A 26,765-nucleotide genomic window follows, 5' to 3' on the forward strand; every position below is an offset into this window, starting at 1 on the left:
GTGAACAGGGATTTGTAAAACCCTGGTGTGCAGGCAGGCAGCACCATCCTGGATTTACAGATGGGGCATTTTTCCATGACTGCATTGGTTCCAGGTCCCTGTTTGCAGGGCAGCTCACCCACCTTTAGGGGCTTTCCCAAAGAGCCTCCTGCCCTTCACACAGGTGAGACAAAGGCAACTGCTGCACACATTTCTGTAATTATTTCACTGATGTGGGGTGAAAAGTCTATTCCCTGGGATGGTCTGTGATCCAGTGTTTGAGTTGGACAGGGTCTGGGTGCAGGCACTGGAACCTCCATGTGCTGAGGAGATTCCTCTCAGCAGCAGGGAGAGCAAACAATCTGCTACGAGAGCACTTTATGCTGTCTAACAATGTTTGTGTGTGTCTGCATAGATAAAAAAACCACTTCATGCTGCTGCTGAATGACTTCTTTCTCCCTCCCTATTTGGATTTACTCCAAAGCCAGGATTATAACTGCTCTTCGCTAAGCAACAAATATTAACTATTGCTACTTCATCAAAATCCTGCACCAATGCATTTAACCAGTTTATCAGCCAGCAAGATAATATTTTCATATTTGCTAGCCTGGAGCTCCACTAAAATTAAGATCAACTGAGTACAGATATAACAATTATCAATTTTCATTCTTGAATAACAGCTTGAAATTGCCTTCAGGAAAAAGGAGGGTCCTTTGCTTTGGATAAAAAAAAATAAAAATTTAGATATAAAATTAACTGCTTTTTCTTCCTCAGGCTAAACATGTGGTTAAGCTCACTAAAATTATTCAACAGCTTTACAGGTTGCATCCCTATTTGCTTTAGCTTTTAGGCTGATAAATGAGTAAGTGAAAAAAAGCTGTCAGGTAGATTACATGGTGCTACCAGCCTGCACTTTTACCTATCCCATACTGAATTCCTGCAGCCAGCTGAAACTGTACCAAGAGGGGAAGTTTGAAGTACCTCTGAAAAAATTCCTCCAAAATTGCCAAGTCTGGTTGGATAGCAAACATTTGAGTCCAGAGTTCTGTGCTCTGTGGGTCACACTGGAAGATCCTCTGTGTCAAAGCAGTCTAATGCCAATTGAAGAGACCTAAACAACTTGATAAAAATGGAAATACTATAATATTCATTATTATGATCAGAGAAATTCAAAAGTTTTGATCACATGAAATAACTGGTCAACTTAGAGGTAGACAAAAACTCCTGCAAGTTTTTTTTCTTTCCATGAGCCTGGCACAAATATCAGGAAGATCTGGTGGCTCCATCTTCCCCAATCCCCAAGCAAACAGAACAAATCTTTTATGTACTCTTTATAAAGTAGCTCCCAAGGGCAAAGAAAATTAACTACTAGAAGAATAAACAAAATAATGGCATTTCCCCCCTCTTCCTACTACTTCTTTTTAAAATTGATTGATTTCCATGCAAAAATGAATTTTCTACTGTCATTGGAGAAAACAACACTGTTGGTTTTTTAAAATTTATTTTTCCTTTTGAAGGCTTTCCACTGAACATACCTGACATTGTTTTAGTGGATCCTACCAGCCACAGTGAGGCAAACCCATGTAACTGAAATAATGTCATCTCTGGATTGCTTAAAGCTGTACAAAGATGAAAGCAGCCCAGTTCTACCTTGCTCAACCTGCAAAGATTGCAAACTCCTTCTTTAAGGCACGTGTGGTGGGGCATTGCATGGGACTGTGCATCCCAGGAAAAGGTCAAAGGCACTGATATCCTGTTGAGCAACATTTTCTATGACTGAGACAAATGTAGCATCAGATCAAAAGGGAGGAGGCTGAGTAAAGGATCAGCTTGCTATCAATTTGAAGACACAAGAAAGACAAAGCAATTCCATCGAGAAAAATTAACCCACATAGATAAGAGAGAGATGGTGAAACTCCTTTGAGATATGCTGATAAAACTACTTCATCAAAGTGGTAGATTACCTGTAAAATGAAGTCTCTTACTGAATTTGGACAGCTTTTTTTCCCCCCAGTGAAAACATTTCATATTAAATTGTACCATTTGTAATTTCCAGATTTCAATTTTTATGTCTTTTTCTTTTGATGACAGATCATCTTTCTGAAGTTTGAGTTTTAAGCAGCTGAAGTTGAAACAATACCATAAAGCAATTAGATCAAAATAATTGCTTTCAAGGGGTTTTGTTTTTAACTTACAGCAACTCACATTTTCCACTTTTTCCCCCCCAATCAAACCCAGAAACAGCACCTAATCTGATTGTCCTGCCCAGCTTTTCCCATTGCAGTGGTGCACAGACATTGCAGGCAGGCACAAGATCTGCTGGTTTACCTTTGTGCCCATGGAAGAGAAAACCACACACCTGAAAAGAACTTTAACAGGAAAGGAGAACCTTTCCCAGGCAGCCACTGCAGGAATCCATGCCCTGAGATTTCAGCTTGGTTGCAAACTGGGACTCACCACATTTTGCAGGCGGGAGACAACCAACAAGCAAAAATTCCATTTCTTTCTGATACTAAACTCTGGATGCTGACAGAAACCCAGGATGTCCTCATCCACAACCCTGTTTATCTTGGCAGCTACAGCCCAGCCTGGGCTGGATGGCAGAGAGCAGTTTCCTTCCCCACAATGTGCCAAATGCATCTTGTGCTGATTAAGTCGCACGGGTGAGATTAATTCCACCGTATTTGAGCAGAAGAATGAGTGGCACCTTCAGGAAGGTTATTCATAAGGGGAGCTGTTAGGCTGGAGCCCAGCAGGGCTTTCCCCCCCTTCTCCACTTGGTCAATAGATCAGGGCAGTAATTACAGCCACCATCAACAGCTGCTCGGTGCCATTGAGAGCCACCGTCCTGCTGGGCACGGAACCGGCTCTGGGATTGCAATTAACACACCACCAACAGCCCTGCCAGAGCAACCAGCTATGAGCCACTCAAAGGTTCATTTTCACAGCCTCAAAGACAAGATGCAGTAAAACAATAGTGCACTTGGTAAAAAAATTAATTGGGAATCTCTCTTCAAGGAGAACAATACCAACTTTGCCTTTGTTTATCCCGGCTGGGAGTTTGCAAAAGTTTTGTAATGGTGACAACATTGAGGAACTGTCTGGATAAAACTCCAAGCCTTTACACCTGTTATAGGATACCTGACATAACAGCAAGAGGTTCAGGTAGCAACTAATCCATGATTCCTCCCTTTGCTGGGGCAAAGCTGGCTTATTCTGCCACAGCGACAGGTGTGCACCCCACAAATGAATGCCTCCCATCCCCAGTTCTAGTAGGAATCAGTCAACCAAATGTTTGTCTCAAATAAACCACCTCAGTCACAGGAGATCAGTGCAAAACAGCTACAACTCAGTCTACAAAGGAGAGCCTTTCCATAACAGTAATTTTCCAGGAATTTTCAAACATTTATTGTGTCCCCAAGTCTTCTGTGTCTACAGACACAGACACGCTCAAGCTTTTGTAGGTTAATGTAAACAGTGCATGGAGTTGAGCACAGCATTAGGATTCAGGCCCCTCTAGCTAACCTGCAAATGGAGAGGAAGTTCAGGATCACTGGCACATAATTGTGGAGTTGGGGGAGCCAGCCCAACATTTGACTTTTCCCTCGGTTCGGATTTCCCTGCATATAGAAAGAGTGGGTGGATATGGCAAGACATGCAGTACTTATATATCAGCTGATGTCACATCTGAATGCAATTCTAGATTTACTATTACAACTCTTCCTTCATCTAGGCAATAACTACCTGCCTGCTAAAAGGCATCAGATTCTTTTATTGTTAAAATGAAACCGGACCTGGTACCCTGGGGCAACTGATTTCAATCTCCAAGTTCATATGGTTTTTCTTGCTGACAAGACTGGTTTGAAGGGGAGCCAAAATGCCAGCAGCAGTTGCCCTTGCTAAGGAGAACCTTGAAAGACGTTGTGAGGGTTGTTAATAGAGTACACACACAGAGTTTTCTGCAATAAATCCTGGATTATAATTAGTTCCCCCAACACTGCACACGGATGAGGAAGATACAGGAGGCAGTTTGTGCCCTACTGTGGAGGAGAGAAGAAGTCTTGAGTTTGCAGGACATCAGTCAAGTGTTGCACTGAGCTGCCAACATCCCTCGAGTGCAGGAGGCACTGACTGATCATCTACAGCTGCAAGGACCAGATTTTCACATGGTCTAAGGGCTCCTGCACAAAAGCAATAAATACTTCATGCATTTTGCTTGTGTTTGACCAGTTTTTCAAATTTCAGGTCTGAGGCTTTTGGACTAAACAACATTCAGGAAAGTCACCAATCCTAGAGTGACAGAAAAGCTGGAAATTGTGTTATTCAAGACTTTTGGGCTATTTCCCAGTAATGGTGTTGCACTCTTGGTGTTCTTATAGCTGTTTCAACACACTTCAACACTGCCATGTGACATGCTCTAACAACACAAACAATTCCACTGTAGATTATGCACAATTACAAATTTTCCAGATACCAGATGTGATCCAGGAGGAGCATCCCCCTTTGCTCACCTCCTCTGCTTTCCCTGCATTCCATGGAACTGTTCTCTGTGAGTCTCTGCAGTTTTCATAAAGAAACTTCATACCATCCTTACCATAAATCAGGCTTATATTTGAGCTCTGGTTTCTCCTCAAGGAGGATTGTAGTTATTAAAAATATTTTTTTTTCCTTATTACTAAACCTCTGCATTTACAGCACTTTCTAGGCAGGGGTTTGCTATGGTTTGCCTGCGCTAAGCAGTTGCTCTGAGTAATTGCACCAAACAGTTCCAGTTTTTCTGGACCTGCTGCATTTTTCTACATTTTGCAAACACTTTAGAAGAAAAAATAAAAAGAAAAAGCAAAGCAAGGGCACTGCTGGGCTGCTGGGCAGCCCCAGGCCCATGGCACCTCTGTGTGATTGTCCCTGTCCACCCTAACACACCCACTGTCCTCTTCTGTTGGGGACAGCGACTCTCAGAGATGTCCCTTCCTTGGCCACCCATACCTAAAAGCAATTTCACATACTTTGGCTCCAGGATAGAAGCACCTTTAAGGAAATGTAAGCACAGATGACTCCATGGTTTCCATTCCCAACCTGTGCTCTGTCAGTGCTGCTCTTAGGAGAGCAGAAGGCTGCACTGCTCTTCCTGGCCAAACACCCCAAGGGCTCTCCAGCAACTCCTTGAGGAGTTTCTGCTCCCCAGTCACACAGCTGGAGAGAAATCCTGAGCCAAAGGTGCACAGGCATATTCCTTGAAAGCTGCATACTCATTTCCAGGGCTCAGAATAAGAACCTATTTATTACTAGTTTTTCCTTTAAAATAGGCAACCATTTTGACACTGAAGCACTGATCTAACAATAAATATGTCATCACTTGAAAAAATAGCTATTTAGAAGTCAACAATATTAAAAAAGGGATCAAATCAAAAGGCAGATCACCCTTACCCCCAGATTTATCATATCTGGAGAAAAATCTTGGATGTGATTTCTTCACAGCTGGTTCTTGACTTTAATTTGTACCTCTTTTGTACTCTTATATCCCTGTTCTTACTAGAATTCATATGTATTTGCACTCTACAGTTCTATAAATGAGACAAAAATCAGATTGTTAGATTCAGAAATTCAATACAATCTGTTCCAGCCCTGCACTTCACTCTCTCTCACCCCATTTCCAAACAAACTTCCTTGCAGCTCCCAGCCTCTGGAATATCTGCCCACAAGTCAGTGCAAACCAGGGATTTAATCCTCCTAACTCACCACAGAGTCTCTTTTCCCCTTTCACTGTAAGAACCTGGGGGGTGGAAAGCACTGTGGGATTCCTAGAGAAAAGACAATTCCCATTTCCAGAGCATTTGGATCTGCATGTAAATACTCTGTTAATAGAGAGCCACAGATGGCTCTTAACTCAGCAACAGAATAAATATAGCCAGTTTTATTTGATCTGATCTGAGGTGGTTGATGAAGCCATTTGTTTACAAGTGTATTTTTTAAATAAGATCATATGCAGTGCCCAGAGCATTGTCTGGGTGCTCTTTTATTACAGTTTGTAAAACTCCAAATAAAAACGGGAGGCGAGCCCATCATTCTTTGGAGCTTTGCCTGGGCTGCAGTAGAATTCTGGGCACATCACTAAGCATTCAAAATAAAGCAGAAAGAATCAAAATAGCAGATTTTCATAGCTATGAATTTGCACTTGTGCTCAGCCCCACACAGAGATGACACAGCTTGCACATGTTTTTTACTACTGCTATTCACTTAGCTGAGGGTAAAGTAACAAATGGGAAACTCTGAGAATGCACTGGAGGTTTGCAATTTGGAGTAGCCTTACACTGTTACACCCACTTTTCTCTAGAGCATTACAGTTGTACCAAATAATATCACAGTTTTCTATGTGCTGGCCACCCTACTGCTCTTATTTATTTCTCTCCCCAGAACAGGCTCATAAATCTGTAACACAACATTTTAAAAGAGGCAGGAGAGCATCAGTCAACGCAAAGGCTTCTTTCTCACAGCACTCAAAATCCATGTGGAGTTTATTTACAGCTCTGACCTGTGAGTTCCTCCCTCATTTCTCTGATCACTTGCTCTGTGTGTGGAAGCAGAGCCTCCCTCATGGTCCTGCTGCGCCAGCCCCATGTGCACAAGCACAGCCACTCCTGCCACCAAGAGCTGTCACCACCAGGCACTCAGACACTGCCCCAGGGCGTGGTGGAACTGCTTCACTTCTGGCAGAGGCAGCCAGAGCAGACACAGAACAACTTGTGTACCCCCCAACACAAACATGACAAAAAACACCCACAGCGGTGGGAGGAGCAAGAGGATGAAGAACCCGTCTGGACTGCACTGGCATTTGGATATTGGTGCTCAGAAGATTAAAACAGAGATGAAATACAACCATAGCATAGGCAGACTTGCAAACACAGCCCTCCTTCCCTGCCATGTGCAGCCTTTTAATCAAAGCAAGGCAATCTGTGCAGACTCACAACTCAAACTCCACTCCTGTCTGTAGCTCCTGCACGGAGCTCACTCTGGGTGGGACTTTGTGCACTGAAGAAAATTGTGCAAACAATGAGGGAACCAGCTCACAGCAGCTGGAGGGGACACAGTCACAGCAGCCTCAGCCTGAGCAGTTCAGCTCTGCTCTTCTTCTGGCATCTCGAGCAGGTTTGGCAATGCAGCTCTGCTCCCTTCCTCACTGGCACCGAGGGCTTCTTCTGAGCAGAGCAACAAAGCTCCCTCCCAGCCTCTGCAGGATATTCCAGGCTCATCCAGGCCCTTCTTTCCCATTTCTGTCTGGATGAGGGCAGGATATGAGGAGAGTAGATCAGCCAGCCCACCTCTGACTGGTGTCTGGCTTGCTTTTGGTCTGATTTCACATAAAAGCCAGGCTGGGGAATACACGTGAGCTCCCATTGCTGCCTCAACATCATTTCAATGTACTGACCAATTAAACTCACTCAGAGAGGGAAGCAAAGTGCAATCTCACACTTCCAAAGGCATCAGAAAATCAACAGGGAGAGGGACACCTGACAAATATTCAATCCCAAGACAGCATCGGTTCTCTCATTGAGAGACCTTGCACTTTCTCCAACACCAAAGCCCATCAGCCACAGGCCCCCTGTAAAAGCCAAGCTCCTTAAGTGGCATGGAGATACCTGTCTTTAAAAAGGAAAGTAAAGTTTCTATCTGGATCCATTATTGATTTATAGAAAAACACATGAAAATGGAAGCAGGAAAATACTGAGACATTCATGCTGCACTCTCTACAGCTTTAAAAAATGGAATAAAAGATATTTATCCTCTTAAGACAGTGAAAATTCAATTAAGTTTAGAAGGAGGAAATACTCATCCCCTTAGAGCTAAGCTAGAAGCAGGGTAGAAGAGCCCAATCAGCAACATTAATATGAACTCAAGCCCATTCCAAGTGTCCTGACCTTAGTGCTGCAAACTCACTCCTGTTCTTCACTGACTTGAAAGAACACCTGGAGCCATGGCTTGGCCTCTGTGCCACCTACAGCTCTCCCTCAGTCCACTCTGGGAGCTGGTCCTTCAGAGGAGGGGACATCCCAGAGCCTTCTGTCCCCAGTTCCCACTGCACCAAGGTAACACCAAGGCCCCGAGTGCAGCACCCCACGCTCTGCTCCACGGTGTCCTTGGTGCTGTGACATTGGCAGCTGCATTCCAGATGCCACTGGGGACAGATGTCCTCTCCCAGCAAGACAAATTGGAAGTGGCATGTGGAGAATGATTGACACCACATGTAAGTTCTTATTCTGTCAAAGCCCTGTGATGTTGTTAGTTGTCAAACTCAACCACCCTGCCATTGCTTTGCCACAATCCTACATGATGCCCAATGTCTACCAGGCTTTTCAGCTGCCCACAGCACTCACAAATTCCTTTCTCAGGGTTGTACATATACCTTCTGCATAGCCTACAGCCATGCAGGCTTATGAAAGTTCCTTTGCTTCACAGAGGATTCTGTAATTTTTTTTTTTTTTCACTTGCTGGACTTAGAGGAAGCTCTCTTAAATTGAAGGCTTTTTTAAATAAATAAATAAACTAAGGTAAGATTTGCTCATGTACTACCAAACTCTGCACTCAATGGGCAGGACTGGGGGGAAAATAAAACTCATCAAAAATAGGATTTTAAATCCTCAGTTTGCAGCATTCAGCAAATGCACCTCAAAGTTTAATCTATAAAGGAACTGCCAGACCAGTTCAGCTGCTGATGAGAACAGTCCTGGATCCCTCCACCCACACAGCCCAGCCCTGGCTACACAAAAAGATACTGTGCAGTACTGCCATGTACCCAAAGCACTGAAAAATGTGCTAGATTGTTGTGTTCCCGATTGTCACACAATGATACCAACAAAGAGGGAAATGGCACACCTGTCTTGTCAATAAGCACTTTCCTGCTCGTTCAGTTTTGTACTGTGCCATCAAGAAATTAATTTCAATTCTTTCAAGCCAGAGAGCCTTTAAACATTCAGAGATTCTTCTAAAGCAATGAAAATATGGGATGTGTTTCTTCCTTCAGATCTAAGAACACAGTCCATGGCTCTCCTTGCAGGAAAGCCAGGCTGGAATTCTGCTGGGACCAGTTAAATCATCTGCATCTCTGCCTGGGACCCCTCAGGGTAGAGCCAGAACTGAGGGCTCCCTTTCCTTGAACCATTGTCATAAAGAGTTACATTTAAAAAAAAAAACTTATTAATTCTATTAAAAGGGATCAGAAAACCAAAAATAACAAAGTGAAAGCAAAAGTCTTATCATTAGCAAAGGATTTAATTAGAAAAACACCTACAAGTCAGGGCAGGAACTGCACCTTGCTTTGCCTGTGGAACGCAGCTTGTGCCTCCCCAGCCTCACCACAGTGCAAATATTCAGCTATTTGTTGAAAGAGGGGGAAAAAATATGTTCTCTGCTTGCATAATCGGTACTCCTGAAGCTTGGGGATGCTTGAATTAACACATTCTTGAATTTTAAAAAGCTTGAGTGAGGAAATTCAGCCCACCACCACTTGAGGATTTATTTTGTCCCCATGGGACCTCACTGCTCAGAGCAGACAGCTCTTGTGGAACAGGAATCCTCCCCAGAGCTGGGAATGTGGCAAATAAAACATTGGCAAAACAGACTTCAATAGATTGATCTTTCCTACACCTTGATAAGATGAGCTCTTTTTGGACCTTCTGGGGTTTGGGTTTCTTTTTCCTGTTGTTATTCTGGGGTCTTTTGGTTTTTTCCTAGAGTAGTTGGAATATGAAGAAAAAACCTAAAATTTTCAAGAATTAGCTACTTCTGCTGGAAACACCCAAACCCCGTTTTACTCAAAAGCACATTGAGTATTTTTATGGCATGTAATATATCCAGTGAGTAATTCCTGAGGCTTCACTCAGAGCAATGGCTACACAATAACTCCCAAGTGAGAAGCCAAGACCTCAAGGGAGGCAGCCAGAATCAAATTTTTCTGGATTAAACAAGAAGAGCAGACAGGTGGTATGGAAAATTCATCCTAATCCTACCAAAATTATGAGCCATGGAACATTTGGCCACAAATTGTTCCCTAACTTTCATAGTGGACCAAGAAACTCATGTGTTACAAATTCATCTCCCCAACAGATAAACCAGGTATCACACATCCAGCTATTGATAAAAGATGTGATTTATCATCTGCAGTCATCTGACACCAGAAATTGTGGGGCTTTACTAGTATTTCTTCCCTCTACATCCATTTCACAAGTTTTGGTGGGGGATAAGAATTGAAGTCAAAATTATTACAAACATGAAATAGTCTAAATTAGTTGGTACTACCACCCCTAAAAATTACAAAGGCATCAACAACTGTTAAACTTCTCCACAGGAGAAGTCTTGAGATTTCTGCATCAAATCAGGGACACTTCCAGGATAGGAATAGCCCCACCTGTAAGCAAAATGCTCCAGAGGTTGCCCTGCTTGTGTGAGGCAGGGCAGGAAAACCAAATCCCAATTTCCCCACTCTCCTAGTCAGCATTTTCCATGGTGGATGGGCCTTCCCTCACCCAGCTGTCTGCAGGGAATGTTTGCTGAGAAGGGATGGCTTTCCATAACTCCAGTTTTGTTCCCTCTGTCCTACCCAATGAAAAACATTGTCCTAAACTAAAGCAAAAACTTGCTGTGGGATTTGTTAGAGGACAAAAATAATCCTCTCCTTCAACGTGGTCAGGAGAGATGCACAAGTTATTTTGCTTTCTAGCAAAACTCCTTTTGTGGGACCAAAACAAGCAGGTGTTTTTTGGGTTTTTTTTCTACTGTAAGTGTAGGCATCCTTCCTTCAGTTTTAGAAGAGGGAGAAAATGGTGATGTTTCATTCTTCTAAAAACAAAACAAACCCAAGGATAATAACAGAACGTGGACTTGTACTGCAATGTATTACATTAGCCAGAAATATAGAACAGAGATCACTTCTCTTGGTATTCTCAGGAAAATAAACCTGGATGTGCAGAAGCCTCCCTGAGGTTGAAATCAGTGTTCCATCCTTCTTGGCCTCTCCCAGCGGAGCCAAAGCCACGGGATGCTGAACACTTGGAGACTCCATCAGTGCAGTGCAGGTGGAATCAGGCTCCCCCTGCCTGAGTTTAACAATTCTCTTTGCTCTCACCAGCAAGAATCATTGATAAATCTCTACCTGCTCTCTGCATTTCCCCCAGGTCCTGGCAGGTGAGCTGCAGGAAGCAGCACCTGCAAGGAAGGAAAATCCTAAATAGCTCATTCTCCTGTGCCAGGTCAGGATCTGTCCTCCCTCTTGGATTGCTCCAGGTTAAACTTCCAGCCAAACACAGCAAAATAAACCTCAATTTTCTCCACTGTGCTGCCCTCCATTTGGGGGAATTTTAACAATTTGCTGGTAAATCCAACTCTGAAGAGTTGTAGTGATGACTAATCACCAAGAGACATGTAGTCACAGCTGCTCAGATATTTATTTCTTGTCTAAACCCAACTCTGAATACTTAAGCACCTTAATAGAAGGAGAATAATAAATACAGTCCAAATACAGGCAGCAATCCAACAGAGCCATCACAGCTCTCTTAAATCCCCCATCTTTCAACAGTGCTCCTTCCAACAGCTCTCACCATTGTATAAGAAGAATGTAGCAGAAAAGCAGAGTAGGAAGGACTGGCATAGTTGCCATTTTTACTGCTTTCACCTACTTTTTTTTTTTTTTTTTTAACTCAGCACATTCAGGTTTGTCTCAGATTCTTTCCCTGTGCACAGCACTCATCTCCCTCTGCTCCAACACACAGAGATAAATCAAACCCATCCCAGGCTGCTGGACAGGAGGGGGAAGGGGAACTTTACTGGTGACCTGAGCTCTGGGTTTGTCTCACCTGGAAGGGGAGGAGAATCCCAGGGTTAGAGACTGAGACAGAGCCCAGCCTATGTGCCCCATGTGAGCAACAACTCTTGGAGCCAAGTGTTCACGCAGGAACAGCCAGGATGGGCACCTGGGCTTCCTATTCATACCAAGGGAATTGCAACAGAGTAAGAAGAAAATATCTAAAATATACATTTCTGCTGCTCAACAGCTCTGGTTTAATTGGTGGAGTGACTGCTTCATTAATGACTACTCCAAGCATCAAAAATAAAGCTTGATTGTACATTCTGGGAATCCATTCATTACCCACAGGGTAATGAAAACAAAGAGGATCTATTTTTAAGCTACATTTTGACATCTCTTAGAGGCTTTCCCCATATACTTAGTTTGACTTTTTCCTGCTACTATATTTAGAAACTTTTAAATTAAAAAAAATAGAAAATTAGGTGATTACAGCATTACAAAGACTAAAATCTCTGAGATATTGATCTCCCAGTAAAAACCAAAGTCATGAGCCTGTCCACTTTAACTCACATGCGCTAATTTTTTTGCTCAGGTTGAGCTTGCAAAGAACAAACAACAGAAACTCAATTATTTTGTCTCAATAACACTACACAAGTAGCAACTCAAGTGAGTATCAGTGCTTTGAGTTTTTCTTCATGAGGGTATGGAATCTTAAAATGCAGAACTGCACTTCAGGAACATTTACAGACTTTGGGGAGAATTAAAAAAAATGGTTTGTACATACCACTATACACACAGAGACATTTATATTTCATTTAAAAGTTAGGTATGAACTCAATCTGTCTCTTAGAGTGTTCCCCTTCTTCAATTTAGTTTAACAGACAAAACTCCCCATTCTTGACCTGGCCTCTGTCATAAAGGTTGGTCTTTTCCCTCAGACACTCAGAGAAGGTAAATCCTGCTCTTGCAGTCCATCAAATGAGTTTCTGTCTCCTCTAACCTGTAATTGAGGTTGTAACAGATGGCTTTGCATTTTGCAAGACCAAAGGTTGTGCAAGAGCAGCAGCTTTATTTAAAGAGACAGATTTGTCAGAGTGCAGAGTGAGGTAGGAGTTTGTGGGAGATAAAAAAGAATTTCTGGCTTTGAAGGAAGACTCAGAGGAACAGCACTTAAAGGCTCATCTGCCTGTGCCTTCTCCATTCTTATTAGTGGAAATAACAAAACATCCACACAGCCCTGTGTGATTAAGGACTTCCACCTTCTACTGTAATATTGTCAACACCTCTGCTGCCAAAGCCACTGGCTTTATTGCACTGAGGTCAGGCAGAGAGGCTGCACAAGCACTCCAGGTGAGGCTGCTCTAATAGTTCCAAAACTTAGCCAGGAGAAACAACATTTTGTGGGTGATGCACCCCTGGCTTGTCATGCTAATTCTTTGTGCAGCACCACAAAAGCAGGAGTAGAATATTTGGAGCCAAAGCATCAGGAGGGCTCAGCAGGAGCTCCAGAAAACATCACTAGTCTGGTGCAAAACACAGTCTGGGTCACAGAGCTCCTTCCTCCACAGCCCTGGTGCTTTCCAGAGGGATCTCAGCTGGCAGCAGCCTCGAGCCCAGCTTTATTGGGATCACACCCAGCAGTGTGTCTGGGGACAGCTTCCTGAACCGGGTACTTGCCAAGGTTTTGTTTGTTTGGTAACAGGGATGGGGAAGAGTCCCAGTGGCCCTGAGAGAGGTTATTTCAGTGCTGCACCTGGGCACGTCTCAGAGCAGCTCTGCTCTCCTCTCTGGCTCACCCAGAGCGTTTCTTCTTCCAGTTCTACACAGATCCCTCCTTTTTAAGCCTGTTAAGTGAGTCCAGCCCCCCAGGCAGAAGGGTGGGACCTTCCAACTTTCTGGCTTGCCACGGTCTGTTTATCAGATCTAATGAAGACATTTATGGGTTGATGGTCTGACAGATGCTCAATTTTCTGACTGGATGAGGAAGTCAAACTGTTATATAAGAAGCCAATAAGTACCATTCATTCCTAAAGCAATGAAACACTGCTGCATTTCCAAGTTAATTGGCACTACCAAGCCAGTTTGCTGCGAGTGTATTTAATCAAATTTAACCTTCAGTTAGGGGCTTCTATAGCACCCTGCACTGTCCTATCGAGCATCCAGAACACTGATGATTGCTATTCAATGCTCTGTTTTCTGCAGCTCTAGCCAAGATCAAAACATGCTGCTAACTCAGCAGAACAGTCCTGGAGACGTTCACGCCTCTCACCACTTGCAAACGTGGTGGGGTTAACACAGGGGTTTAAGTTCAGAAGGTTGTTCCTCTCCATTACCCAGGACATTTGGATATTCTTTAAAATTCTGAAAAGAGTTAAAGATTTCTCTGTTAGAAAAATCCATCCTCTAATAAGGTTTTTCTCAGCACTGGTTGTCCAAGATGTTTACTGGAGGCACCACTTTGCCATCCAGCATATATTAAACTCAGGAGTGTTTTGTGCTCAAGCACCAAGGCTTGATGGGGCACGTTTTGTGTGTTCATTACAGGGAGCCTCTGCAGCAGTGCAAGGCATGAGACCAAAGGCTATGTCCCATTGGCTGCCTGAGTCGTTTATTAATGGCCCCATTAAACATTCCCTCAAGCTTTCAGTTGCAGTTATTCAGTTTACTTTCAAAATATTTTTTTCTTTTGACTTATGCTTCCACAGCTGAAGAGTTTTCTTAGGGAGTCCCAACAAGGCACCCAGAGATGGTTTCTGAAAAGCCCAGGACCTTGGTGTGGAGGTGTCACAATCTCAGTTTGGGGCTGGAGGCTCTTGCCATGGGCTTTCCTGCCTTCCATCCCCAGCCCACGTAAACACAGGGTGTGGATCAGGCAAGGGAGAGCTTGGCCACCTTGCTCCTTGCAGAGCTCCAAAATCCCTCCCTTCAAGGAGCCCCCTTTTCTCATGCTTAGCACCAGCACTCACACACAGCAGGAATAAAGCATTATTATTATTATTGCTTTAAGTGAGTGTATAGGAAACACAGTTCAGGAGTAATTCACCTTTGCTGCTGTGAGATGCACCAAAAAAAGCCACACAAACTCCATGTCGACCTTCAAGAGCCACTTTCCCCTCCCAGAATATTCCCATCCTCTGTGCCACTGGATTAATTGCATTCAGCAGACAGAATTAATAGCTGCACTGAGCTCAGTGCTACCTCGGGAGAGAAACACAACCACTCGGAAGTGACAGAATGAAGGGAAAACTCAGGCCCCCAAATCACTCCCCCATCATTTACCCTGTTGCTGCTGCATTAGGAAATGTCAGGCTGCATCTTTAAGAGTAGACCTGTCTCTGCAGCAAGAGCACAGAAAGCTGGCAGTTGAGAGAGCAGAACGGATGACAGTTTTTGGCAGCGGTTTCAGCTGTCTTGTTGGGTTTTTCAGATTAATCAGCCCCCTTGGAACACTGAACAGATCATCAGGACAATCCCTCAATCCAAGATCTTTTGCAGTGGAAAAAAAAAAAAAGTCATAAACTGGGACAGCAGCATAACAGAGGCAGCATTCTGAAAGGGACTCATGGCTCTAAGAAAGGTCCTTATCAAGACATGTCTAAAGCCAATGGCATTTCTGCACCATCACCCTCTGCATGTGCTCACACATGGTGGGGGTTTTTCCAGTGTGATTTTTCAGGAAGTCACAGACTGAAAAAAAGCTTCTCTTCATGCTCCCCATCCTCACCATTTCAAGCTCTGTTAAATACATTCTGTCAGATGCCAAAAATATTGACCGTTTTCTTTATATGAAAATCCTTCCTTCCACAATATCTAAGACTGTGTGCACATGCCCAACAAATTTTATTTGAAACACTGAGTGTCAGTAGGAAACAAACAGTCAAGAACCTTGTATTTTCTTCAAGATGCATTTGCAACAACAAATTTTCAGAATCTTAGTTTTTCCACATGAATTCTGAATTCAAGTCACTGCCATGCCTAACCAATATTTCCTTATTGCCCTTCCTGGCAGAAATAGAATTCTGTAGTGTAAGAGCAGAAAATTTATTATATCAATTTAACCACTTGATAATCTGGTATAGCTCTGTATAGCACCTCGCAGTGTTGGCCCTCAGTATTTGAAATTTAGGAAAGAAAGAGGCAATTTTGCTAAGGAGTTTCACTTTTCCTCCATTACACAACAAACTACCAATTAGCTGTTATGCAAGTTTCTGCTCACCATGAAGTGAGCTCTGCTTTCAGCCTGCTGAAGGTGGCCAGCTTGGAGGAGCCAAAAGTGAAATTAGATTAATCCATCGTGCTCTGGACCTAAAGGCAGAACTCCCTGTGCCCACCTCCTCAGCTTTCAACAAGGATTTGGGATTATCTGTGAAGCTGCTCCACATTATCCCTGCATGTCTCTGGGGCTTCCACTTGCACATCCCAGCAGCTGAGCACAGAGGGTGACACCAGGACACCTCCAGGTGTCACCTCCAGCAGGCTCTGCCCTGCCCTGGCCCCACACACCTGCCCCCCATGGCACTGGCATGGGACCAGGGCACTCCGGGCAAACCCCAGCAGCTCCCAAACCACACTGGCACACACCCACAGAGCTCACCACCCCTAAAGCAGATCCCTGAGCACAGCCCTGTGTCTGAGCTCTGGGACAGAGGGGTCATTCCCAGTGGTGATGGGCACAGCTGATGAACCAGCACTGCCAAGGTGCCTCCCTCTATTTCCTGTGGCTGGGGCTTCATTGCTCCCACCAATTCCATGCCCTGGTGCCTCCCTGCAGCCCCAGCTCTGCCCTCTGCCCTCCCCAGTCCCTGAGCCTGCACTCAGCTCCTGCTTTGCCCAGTGATTTTATTGGCAGTGCCCAGTCACCCTCCTGGGTAGTGACGAGCTGTGGCCACGGCCAGTGAGCAGGAAGGGGCTTCAAGCAGGACGTGCCAGGGTTACAAAACACATGAGCAGGGAGATGTTCTTATCACAAGCAGTTTTTGCAGCCATAGCCTTGAGAAATCCCATCAGAGGGGAAGAGATGACTCAAGTCTTGTACAGACACTTTACACATCCAGACATTCTTGCATATGAGAATTTGCTGCATATAAAAAATGACCTCTGACTTTTTGTGCCTCTCCTCTACACTGTCATAAACAAGAATATCATTTCAAGAGATGCTGTCGACTTATATTTAGCCTAGTTTTTTTTTTATTTTGTTTAAAAATAAAAGCCTTCTCTAAAGCGTAAGATGAAGAATTAAAAAAACCCAATTCTTTGAAACAAAACAAAAAATTGTGTTGTTGCCTTTCAAACCCTTACCCTGTAGCACTGAAAACTTGGAATTGTCCACAAATGAATATGAGACTGACATGATATTTATTATCCAAGCTTAAAATAGCACAGAACAAACAGAATACAAATCATGGCAAGTAAAAATTAATTTAAAAATTCAATTTAATAATCTAACAGTTCAGGGGCAATATGTGGTTTATATTGGCAGTGGCCTTTTAATCTTGCAAATCATATAATTAAGAAAACTTAATTAGTAAAAGCAACGTTTGAATATTAGAGCTGTGAAAATATCTCCGAAAAAATGGCAAGTATTGGCTTGAACTTTTTGTAAGCCTCAGTTCTGTGTCTGCATGCACTTCTATGAATATAAATAAAAGACAGGCATAAATAAATGGCACAAGCACTCAGGAAATTGTGAAGTTAGAGTGTTCACAGAAACCAAAATTGCAACCGCTTGCACAGGGGCCTGAGGCACAACCCAGCAATGAGGAGCCTGTCCTGATTTTCCATGAAACCTCCCCGTCCCAGCCAGGCCAGGGTGAGAAAGGACAATTCCTAGAGCCAGCACTGAGCTCCTCCCTCCCCACAGCCCTCTCAGAGCCTGCAAACTACTCAGCCACCAAGAGAAACCAAAGAAAATAAAGACAGCTGCCTGCTTTGGGAAAGTTGTGCACGAGTCTGTTTGGAGAGAGCCCTGACTTGTTTCATCCATCCAAAGCAGAACAATGGGGGGGGGGGGGAAGAAAAAAAAGGCTCCTGGCAATTTTCAGTCTTAGAAACCCCAGCAAACTTCAGACCTGTAGCTGAGTTAAAAGGCACCAAAGCGCCATCACATCTCCTTCTCCAGAGGGATCTGTGAGATTCTCACAAGTCCTTGGAGCTACAACATTTATCTCCAGCCCAGCCAGCTCTTACAAGCACAAAACCCATTAAACTCACATTTCCTCTCAGCCAGGTAGCCAGGGAGAATCTGTACAACATGGAAACTCCAAAGACTTTGAGCAAATGGTGCAGGCACTGAAATAATGACATCCACAGGCAATATTCCCACTATCCTTGAAGCTTTAGGCAAAAGGGAAAAAAAAAAAAAAGCCCAAAACAAAACTGTAATTCTGTAAAGTGCCAAATTATTCTCCTTTGTAAAATCTCAGGGAGGCATTTCTCTGGAGAAGCCAGGTTTAATTACTCCTGGACCAGTGATATTGCAGAAAAGATAGTTTGCAGCAAACCATTTTACAGAGATAGAGGGCTTGATTTTATTTAAAGTTTCTTTTGCAATATTTGCTCAAGAGAGTTTTTATTGTTACTCTTCTGTTTTGGGACATGCACTGCATTTTTCTAAAGAGATGATTTACCACTGCCTTCAAAAAAATAAAGAATCTTGCATTCTTAAATTGATCAGACTGCTTTGTTTCCAGGGGACACTCCAGTGATTTTTATTTGCTTTACGAACAATTCCCAGTATGGAAACAAAGTTAGGAACCCCAAGCAGATCCAAATTTTCCCCAGGATCTTTGGGTGTTTCAGACTTCTGCTGCCCTTCAAGCTGTGCTTTACTTAATTTCACAGAATAAGAGCCCTCAAACCCCGCATGAAATCCAAGGTTTTGCCCTGCACCCACCCTTCTCCATCCTAGCTCTTTTTATTCAGCACCTTTAGAACAGCAGCTACAACAAACAGCGGAGGTTTAAATAAAAAAGAAAGACACAAACAGGGTTCTTGGTGGCCTGAATTTTGTTCTTGTGGAACAGAAGTCATTCCAAGTAAAGGTAACAGTGAGAGGTTGTAGTTTTAGCAGAAATCTGGAACGACTGCTAGGTAAAGTTGTATATCTGTGGGATTTTGTAGTGGGATGTTCATGTTCAAAACCTTCACTCAGCCCCAATGTCCCCTCACATGTCAGAGCTTTCCTAATACCCTAAACCCCCCTGCACAAGGAGCTGTTGTGTTTATCAAACCTGTCCTATCAACAAGCTCATTTTTCCCCCTCATTATCTGCACAGAGCAGAGCTGCTTGGCAGTTGACATCCGGCCTGAAATGATGACACATTAAAGGGTTTAATCTCCCATAATTGGAAAGGTTTCCAAAGATTTTCATAGAAAACAAGAGGTGTACAAGGAGCACCTCCACATCCTGGCTGTGCAGAGTCATCACGGAAAGAGGGAGGAAATTTCCTGCTTTTCCAACAGCCCCTGATCTGTGTGTGCAGAGATCTGTGCTAGGAACATACCCTGACCATCAAACCTCTTCTCTCCAACTGCACCACATTTTACAAGGCGAACCTAAAAAGATCTGGGTAGTTTTTAGCCTTTGCATATGTGCAAAATGCCCCGGTATTGGCTGAAGAATCAAACACAAAATCCAACAAAATTTAATTGTGGATTTATCCTCTCAGCTGCAAAATTACCAGCACACCAGGAAACAACAGAGTAAACAAAAATAAAGATCTGGACCTTATTTATACCTGCCAGAGGACTCGATGAAGGAGGTTGACCAACCAAGAAAATGAACATTTGTTTCTGACAGGGATCTATGCAAAGCAACAGGGTTTTAATTTAGGGCTCTTTTCATCAGAATGATAACAGCTGTCATCTACTGGGTGAGCACAGTAATTACTGAATCTGCTCTGTGGAAAATGAATACCCAACTTTTCATTTACACAATAATATCTCAATCTGGAGCCAGGGACAGCCAGCCACATTCCCACGGAAGGACTCACACACATCCCACCTCGGAATTCCTGACATTTCACAGCCAGCTCCCCCAAAAACCTCAAAAGTTTTTAAGTTCCTTCCAAAAAGGCCAGAAGCATTTATTGACAGTATTTATGGCCCTAAATCTTCAAAATCCAGCCTGATTTACCCTATTCTTTCACTAGTTAGTAGAAATAAAGGGTTCTTTTAAAAGTAGCATGAATATTCTTCTCACCTACAATTTTATCTTATTTCCAGACTTATCTGCCACACACACAGAGATTGTTGTTCCATTCACAATTTCCACACCAGCACAAGAAACTAAATTTTAAAAACACACTTCAAGATTGAGACCTCATGGTTTTTTTTTTTCGTTTTGAACAGAAACATTCAAAGATGTTTATCAATTAAATAGTAAATGACCTGGAAAAGAGAGCTTGGTTTTAAATCTAATTTCTCCAAAGTTGAGGATTTTTTTTTTAATCTTCTTAAAAGAATCAACTCTGATCCACTTTCTTAACAGAAACAAATTTGGATTTGGAAAGCTAAACAACCTGATGAGAGACTGCAATTCTTTTGCTTATTAATGGAACAGTCTAACTAGAGTCATTATGGGAATGAAACTAATTTTAAAAAAGTGTTTCCATCAAAACATTTGTAATTGCACAGCAGAGATCAGGTTAAAAGTAGATGTTTCCTGATCATTAAAACAAGTGAAGTAAAATTATATGTTTTGCAGAACTGCTTGTACCAGCCTGGGCTGTATTATGAGGCAGGGGGCCAAGAATTAAGTGCTTCCAATCACTAAAAAAATACCAGTAATTCCTGTATAACCTCACACCTTGGAGAGCAAAACCCTTTCAGTGCATTATGTTGTTTTTTCATCAGTTGGAGAGGATGTGGCAAATAACTCTGGATTAGATAAATCACTTGGAAATCTATTTCAATCAATCATTTCCCCCTTTGCAGCCATGCCCTGAAGATGTTTTGCCAGGACTGGTTTGCATTCAGAGGAGTTAAGCTCTCTGCCTTTTGCATCCCCTGCCATGGAGCAGCACTGGCTCTGACTGAGACTCCTGTCCCTCCAAACTGCCTCTCACAATCCTTCCCTGCTCCGAATTCATGGAGCAACTTTGGATTTTAGGGTCTGATTAACGTCAGCACAGAAGCAGCGAGGTGGGAGCCTGAACGAGCTCGTAAAATGAGCTTCGTGTCAGGCAGCAAACAAATAGGAAGTACCCAATTTATCTTAATATTTTAAGGCATGTGCTTAAATCCTATCAATTGCAAAGCCCTCTCAGCCAGGTCTTGATTAAAAAGGAAAAAAAAAAAAAAAACAAAAAAAAACCAAACTAAAAAACAGCTTGAGTTTTCAAAGGAGCAAAGGAATCAGGGCATTCATCCCCTTCGGAAATCAAAGAAACTTTGGATGTAGAGAATAAAGAGTTCCTATGACGAGCAGCCAAAAGTCAGCCTGAAGGAGATGTTTGAAGCAGATGGCAAGAAGCAAGGCTTCTATTTGCAAAATAAATTTAAACTTGAATGCGAGTGAGCCAGCGTCAGACACTGATCCTTTTTCACATCAACATAACTCAAGACTTAATTTTTTTCTCTCCTGCAGACAATATGTTCTGATGAGAGTTTTTTCTTTCACTTATAGATATATTTCTGGAAAAGCTGGCAGGAAACTGCCCAAGAGCTTCTTCATCGTGTTCCATTTAAAGGAAGATATTTTTCTAGAAAAAAAATTGCAGTCCAGGACAGGAAAATGAAGATGACATGTTTACTTGGGATAAGGAATGATTTTTCCTTATTTTCAGTTGTAACTGAAGTTACAACTTTATAAAATCACTTCTTCTAACTCATTGTACAAGAGTGCTTACAGCAATTATTAAAAAAATAAATCATAAAATTAGAACAACAGGGCTGGAAGGGATCTCAAACATTCTTCCAGCTATTCCCCTCCCCACTCCAACCTGATGTTTGTCTCATCTTTTCCTCAGCTGAAACTCACAATCTATTACAAATACCCCCTCACAGTAAGAATGGTTTTCTGATGTCTAGCTTTGTAGTCAATAAATTAATTTTTATGGGTGAATGTGCACAGAGGATAAACTCTCTTCCATCTTTCTGAAGGTTTGTAAAGCCACCCTGGTCTTGTCTGCAAGAAAAGCAACCCAGGTTCAATCTTTTTTCATAAATTCTTTTTCTCTTCCTTTTTAGATTCTTTTCACCTGGTCCATTTTTTTCCCAAATTATGGTGCCCAAATATGGAAATTATTTTCCTACTAATGCTCTAGCAAAGTGAGTGGAGGATTATGTCTGATATCTTCTGCTAAGTTTCATTCATTTATAATGCTTTTTTTTTTTTCCTTTTGGAAACAGCATAACTTTAGCTTGTGTTCAGCAGGTGCAGGTAGAACCACTACATCCCTTTTCCAAAATGCAGACACAGACAGGTTTTCCTGCTGGTATCCCCTAAGAGTAATAAGATTTGTACTTCAGAAAGCCTCATCTCCAAAAAAATGAGCTGAAAATCTGAATGGATGGTGAATATCTTAAATAATATACATAAAATTGTGTATCTGCACTTAGAAGATGGTTTTCCAGAATTCTGCAGAGGTGCAATTAAGTGAGGGTTTTTTTAAAATAAGGATTTAAATTAAGATTTTCCTCCTGAACAACCTGCTAGTTGTTCACTTTAACTTGAGTTAAACACAAAGTGCTACTAAATCATCACTCACTGCTCACTGATGTAAGTCTGCATTTGGGTCTCAAAATAGGAAAAGACAAAAATACATGAGGCATATTATTTTCTATATTAATTTTAAATGTTACAAACAATATCTTTGCTATTACAAAACAGCCTTTTAGGCAACTGAACTAATTTTAGAGCATCTCTATGCAAATGTGCTGCTGAAATCACACCTTAAATACAAGTCACCCTTCAGTTTGGAGACTCAAAGAAACAATTTCATCAGCAAATGGTTTTGTTGGGAGCACCAGTGAGTAATTGCAGGGCCCTGGTGATTTAGCTCCTCACACAATTTATTGTCACACCTGCACAGTCGGAGGTGGATGTCTCAAAAGCAGGAGTTTTGTCCTTTCCACAGCTGCATTCAACTCTGTCAATTCCGTCTTGTTCCCTCGAGATGTAACATTAGGAGGACACATGGCAAAGAGTGCAGAGCAAACAGAATAAATCAGTTTGTTTGTCAGCTGGGTGAGGAGTTTTATACTCCAGAGGCTGTTTTGAAACCCAATACAAAAGGTGTTCCATGTATTGCTGAAATGTCCATGCTCTGCTCCTCCAGTGCCTAAAGTGAACTAAACAATAAAAAATTGACTTAAGAGGTCACAGAAACATTGAGAGCAAGGAGCAAGTGCTTTAAACAGAGTCACTCCTTCAGTTCTCCAGAGCAGGAATTCCCAGTGGTGCAGATTCCTGAAGTTTAGAGAATGACACAGCCCTGCTCTGACACCTGTCCTCCCACACTGCCAGTCAGGTACAGCACACAGGGACATTCCCATGTCCTCTTGCCAAATCCACCTCTGCCAGCATGTCTACAAGCAAAGAAATTTCAAAATAAAGCTCAGCATGTGACAGGTTGGCTCATTTGCTTAGGAAATGTCATTTTTCCCATTTGATGTACAGTTGAGGAATGATCCCACTTGCAAAGGGAAGGCAATTGCTCAACCCAGCACACTCTGGCAATTTTCACATAATTAGCAGAATACATTTAGTCTTAACCTTCTTCTGATGAATTCAGTCACACCTGTTTATGTGAAATCAATTAAGAGACCTTAATCTTCTTAGACAGTTTCCAGCACTCCATCCACAGGTTCAGGCCTGTTTCTTGTATTGCAAAGTTTGAATTATATTAAAAAAGAAACAATTATCCTATAAACACAAAGACCTCAATTATACCTTAATAATTAAACCCAGTTACACTTTTAGTCTGCAGCCTCTTGGTGGCCAGCCACATATCAGTGCAGTCCATTTAGCCTCTGAGAGGGGAAGGGGGAGCAGAATAAGCCCAGAGCCAGGTCAGCAGGAGCACGCCTGGGTGCCTGCCCCGTGCCAGAACACACATTCCTGTGCCTGGATCTGCTCAGGACTCGTGCACTGACGTCAGGGAGTGTCTGCTCACGGGGTCATCTGAGGAAAGGAAGCCCAGGCTACCTCCCCAGAGCATCCAAAATCCCCCTTCTTACAGAAGAATTTTTGGGGAAGGATTTAATTTCACCTCACTTCAGGCATGTCCCTAAAATAGACATTGACAGCAAGGCAGATGATTCATCCTTCAGAAATGCCTGCATTTCCTCACTACAGAGCCTCCCCAAGAGGCTCAGGTCAGGTATCCAGAGCTGGAGGAGACAAATCCCACCATTAGTGAGGATGTATAAGCAGCACTGATATTTAGTGAGAGAACAAGGTGCACGAGTCCCTGCTCACCTCTGCAGCCAGAAGTTACCTGACTAGTTGAAGCTAAAAAAAGAATAGTGTTCCAGTCTCCACTGGGCATAGTTTGTGGTTTATAGCATGAGGCAGTGTTTTATGCCAAAGGAGAATTTAAATCTCACATCTGTGTTTGTTTCTTGGATCTGCTATGCTGGCAAGTGAGTCATCCTGAGAAATCTTAAATTACTTTTCATCATACATCTAACATCATAAAAAGCATTGAATTAGTGTCCAGAAATAGTTCAAATTGCAGTAGGAGCAAGAAGTCTTAGCACACTCACAGATTATCTCGTGGGATTCACATGAAAGGAGCTGGGAGTACCTTGAAGGTTTTAGAGCAAAACCTCTGCTCAAGCTACAGAGCTGCACAAAACTGCTTTGAGGTGAAACAAAACCGATGAAAATCAACAGCTTCAACCAAGGAAACCCTGACATTTAGTGTCTGGCATGTGTGACAACTGACCCACTCTGTGAGACCTCCTGGGAAGCTGAGATCCTGCTCATTGCAAATCAGGAGTTTCTCTTGCAGTTGCACACATGCTACCTTTCCAGCCACTTTCATTCCACTGTATTTAAAAGGTGGATGAAAGAAAGGAGGAAGAAAAAATACAAAGCTCCCTTTTTCCCCTCAGCCCTTTCTAGGGAAAATATCAAGTAGCAGCTAAAATCTGTTTGAGATCAACTTTTGTTTTATAAACTTTGGGTTTCATTCTAATTGTTAGGGAGACACATAATAACTGGCTTTAACATAATTTTCTTTGGACTATCTCCCCAAAGCCACAATTAATGTAAATACCAGTGTCTTGTTAGTAATTTCCTTTCATTGGTAAAGGCTGAAATGCAATGATCCAACCACAAATCACAAAGCAAATAAGCTTGCAGTGCTGCTCAGGCTAGTGGGGATTATGCAGTTTGTACAGGAGGAGTTGATAAGGGAGATGTTCTGTGAGCAGAATTCCTGGACTGCTTGGAAGGGTTTTATTACATGACAAAGGAGTAACTCTCACATCCTCCTGGGCAATGCAGGCTGCAGCTTCCAGGGACACTTGGACATAAAGGGGTGAAAAAGCAGAGTCAGGTCTCAAAGTCAAGAGTAGATGTGGGATCAGAGACCAGGTTACAGACTCTCAGTGCACAAACCTGGGGGATTTACTCCTCTCCTGCATTTCTTGCAGGTCCTGAGGGGCCTCTAGTGATGGACAACACACACCCACAGCAGGAGATGAGAACCAACCTCGCTGTTTCTTCTCTGTGCCACGAGACCCTTGGTGAAGAACCACCACCACCTCCAGACAAGCACGAGCCTCAACCTTTCTAGTTTTGCTGACATCATGCATCTTTTTTACCCTTCACTTGCTGGCATACAAAACCACAGGTATTTGAATACCCTATTTTGATTTTATAAATGGATATTTTGTTTAACAGCCAAAAATACACATCTCCAGTCAAACATCCAAATAACTGAAGCAGGTTTCAGTCAAAGGCCCCTCTTTACCAAATCACCTCTTCTCTGCCACTCACAGACAGAGATGCTACTAAAATATGCAACAGTAAAAGATGCTTTCCAGAGAAAAAATTGGAATCCGTGCCTGAAATACTATTGGTACAAACAGAGGAGAAAAAAATCTGACTGCAGGAGCAGACTGCCCAGTTTGGTGTTGCAGGACCATTCCCTGCAACACACAGCAGGGACAGGTTTCCAACACAGCCTGGCCTTCAGAAAACCACAGCCAGCGTCACTCTGACCAAGTAGCAATCCTTGGGTTTAGCTTGGCATTTTGTGAAGGGAACAGCTCTGTCCCAGTTCTTCCACGCTGCTCTATCAATTAACTTCTCAAAAGTACAGAGCCATCACTTACCAGCAGGCCAGAGCTGTCATTCTCCCAGCAGGGCCTCAGGAGTCTCTCTCCTGGCAGGAAAAGCCATCAGCTGCAAGGAAGAAGATGGAGGGATAATTAAATTAATCCCTTTGCCTTCCTAAGCAACTCAAGTATTATCCTTTCATATCTGACATCTTGCAGTTTAGATTCTCTTCATGGTGAGATGCAAATAGACACAGTACCTGGTTTTCAGTGATAAGAAAGGTACATGCCAAGGGGAGAAACAATTTGCTTGTGGCTGTGCAAAGCTTTTGGACATGAGGAAATGAGTGCACAGCTGGATTGTAGGCTGCTCCAGTTTTCTGCCAACTTTCTGGGCTGTCTAGCACTGATCTCTGTACTTGCTGTGCTGGTGGAAGGGAAATTTGCTTCCCAAAGTGAGGGGCTGGGTTATTGTGCCACAGTCACAGCCAGCTCAGGTGTTTCTGCTGCTTTACAGTGGAGACTGCCAACACTTCTCAGAGGCAGCACCTAATCCCTGCACCACATTCTCCTGTAGGAACTTCACAGTACTGCCTTTGCTCATCTCTACAATGGATGCTTTTGAGAGGCCCGAACTGCTTTGCAAGGATCCCAAAACATGTTTGAATTTGTTTTCCCAGTCACAAAGGGCTGGCACATCCCTTCCCAGTGCCACAGCACGTTGGCACAAGGAAAATACAGAAAAAAAGAAAAAGCTAAA

This window comes from Pyrgilauda ruficollis, unplaced genomic scaffold (assembly GCF_017590135.1).
Source record: "Pyrgilauda ruficollis isolate IOZ18807 unplaced genomic scaffold, ASM1759013v1 scaffold45, whole genome shotgun sequence".
Lineage (NCBI taxonomy): Eukaryota > Metazoa > Chordata > Aves > Passeriformes > Passeridae > Pyrgilauda > Pyrgilauda ruficollis.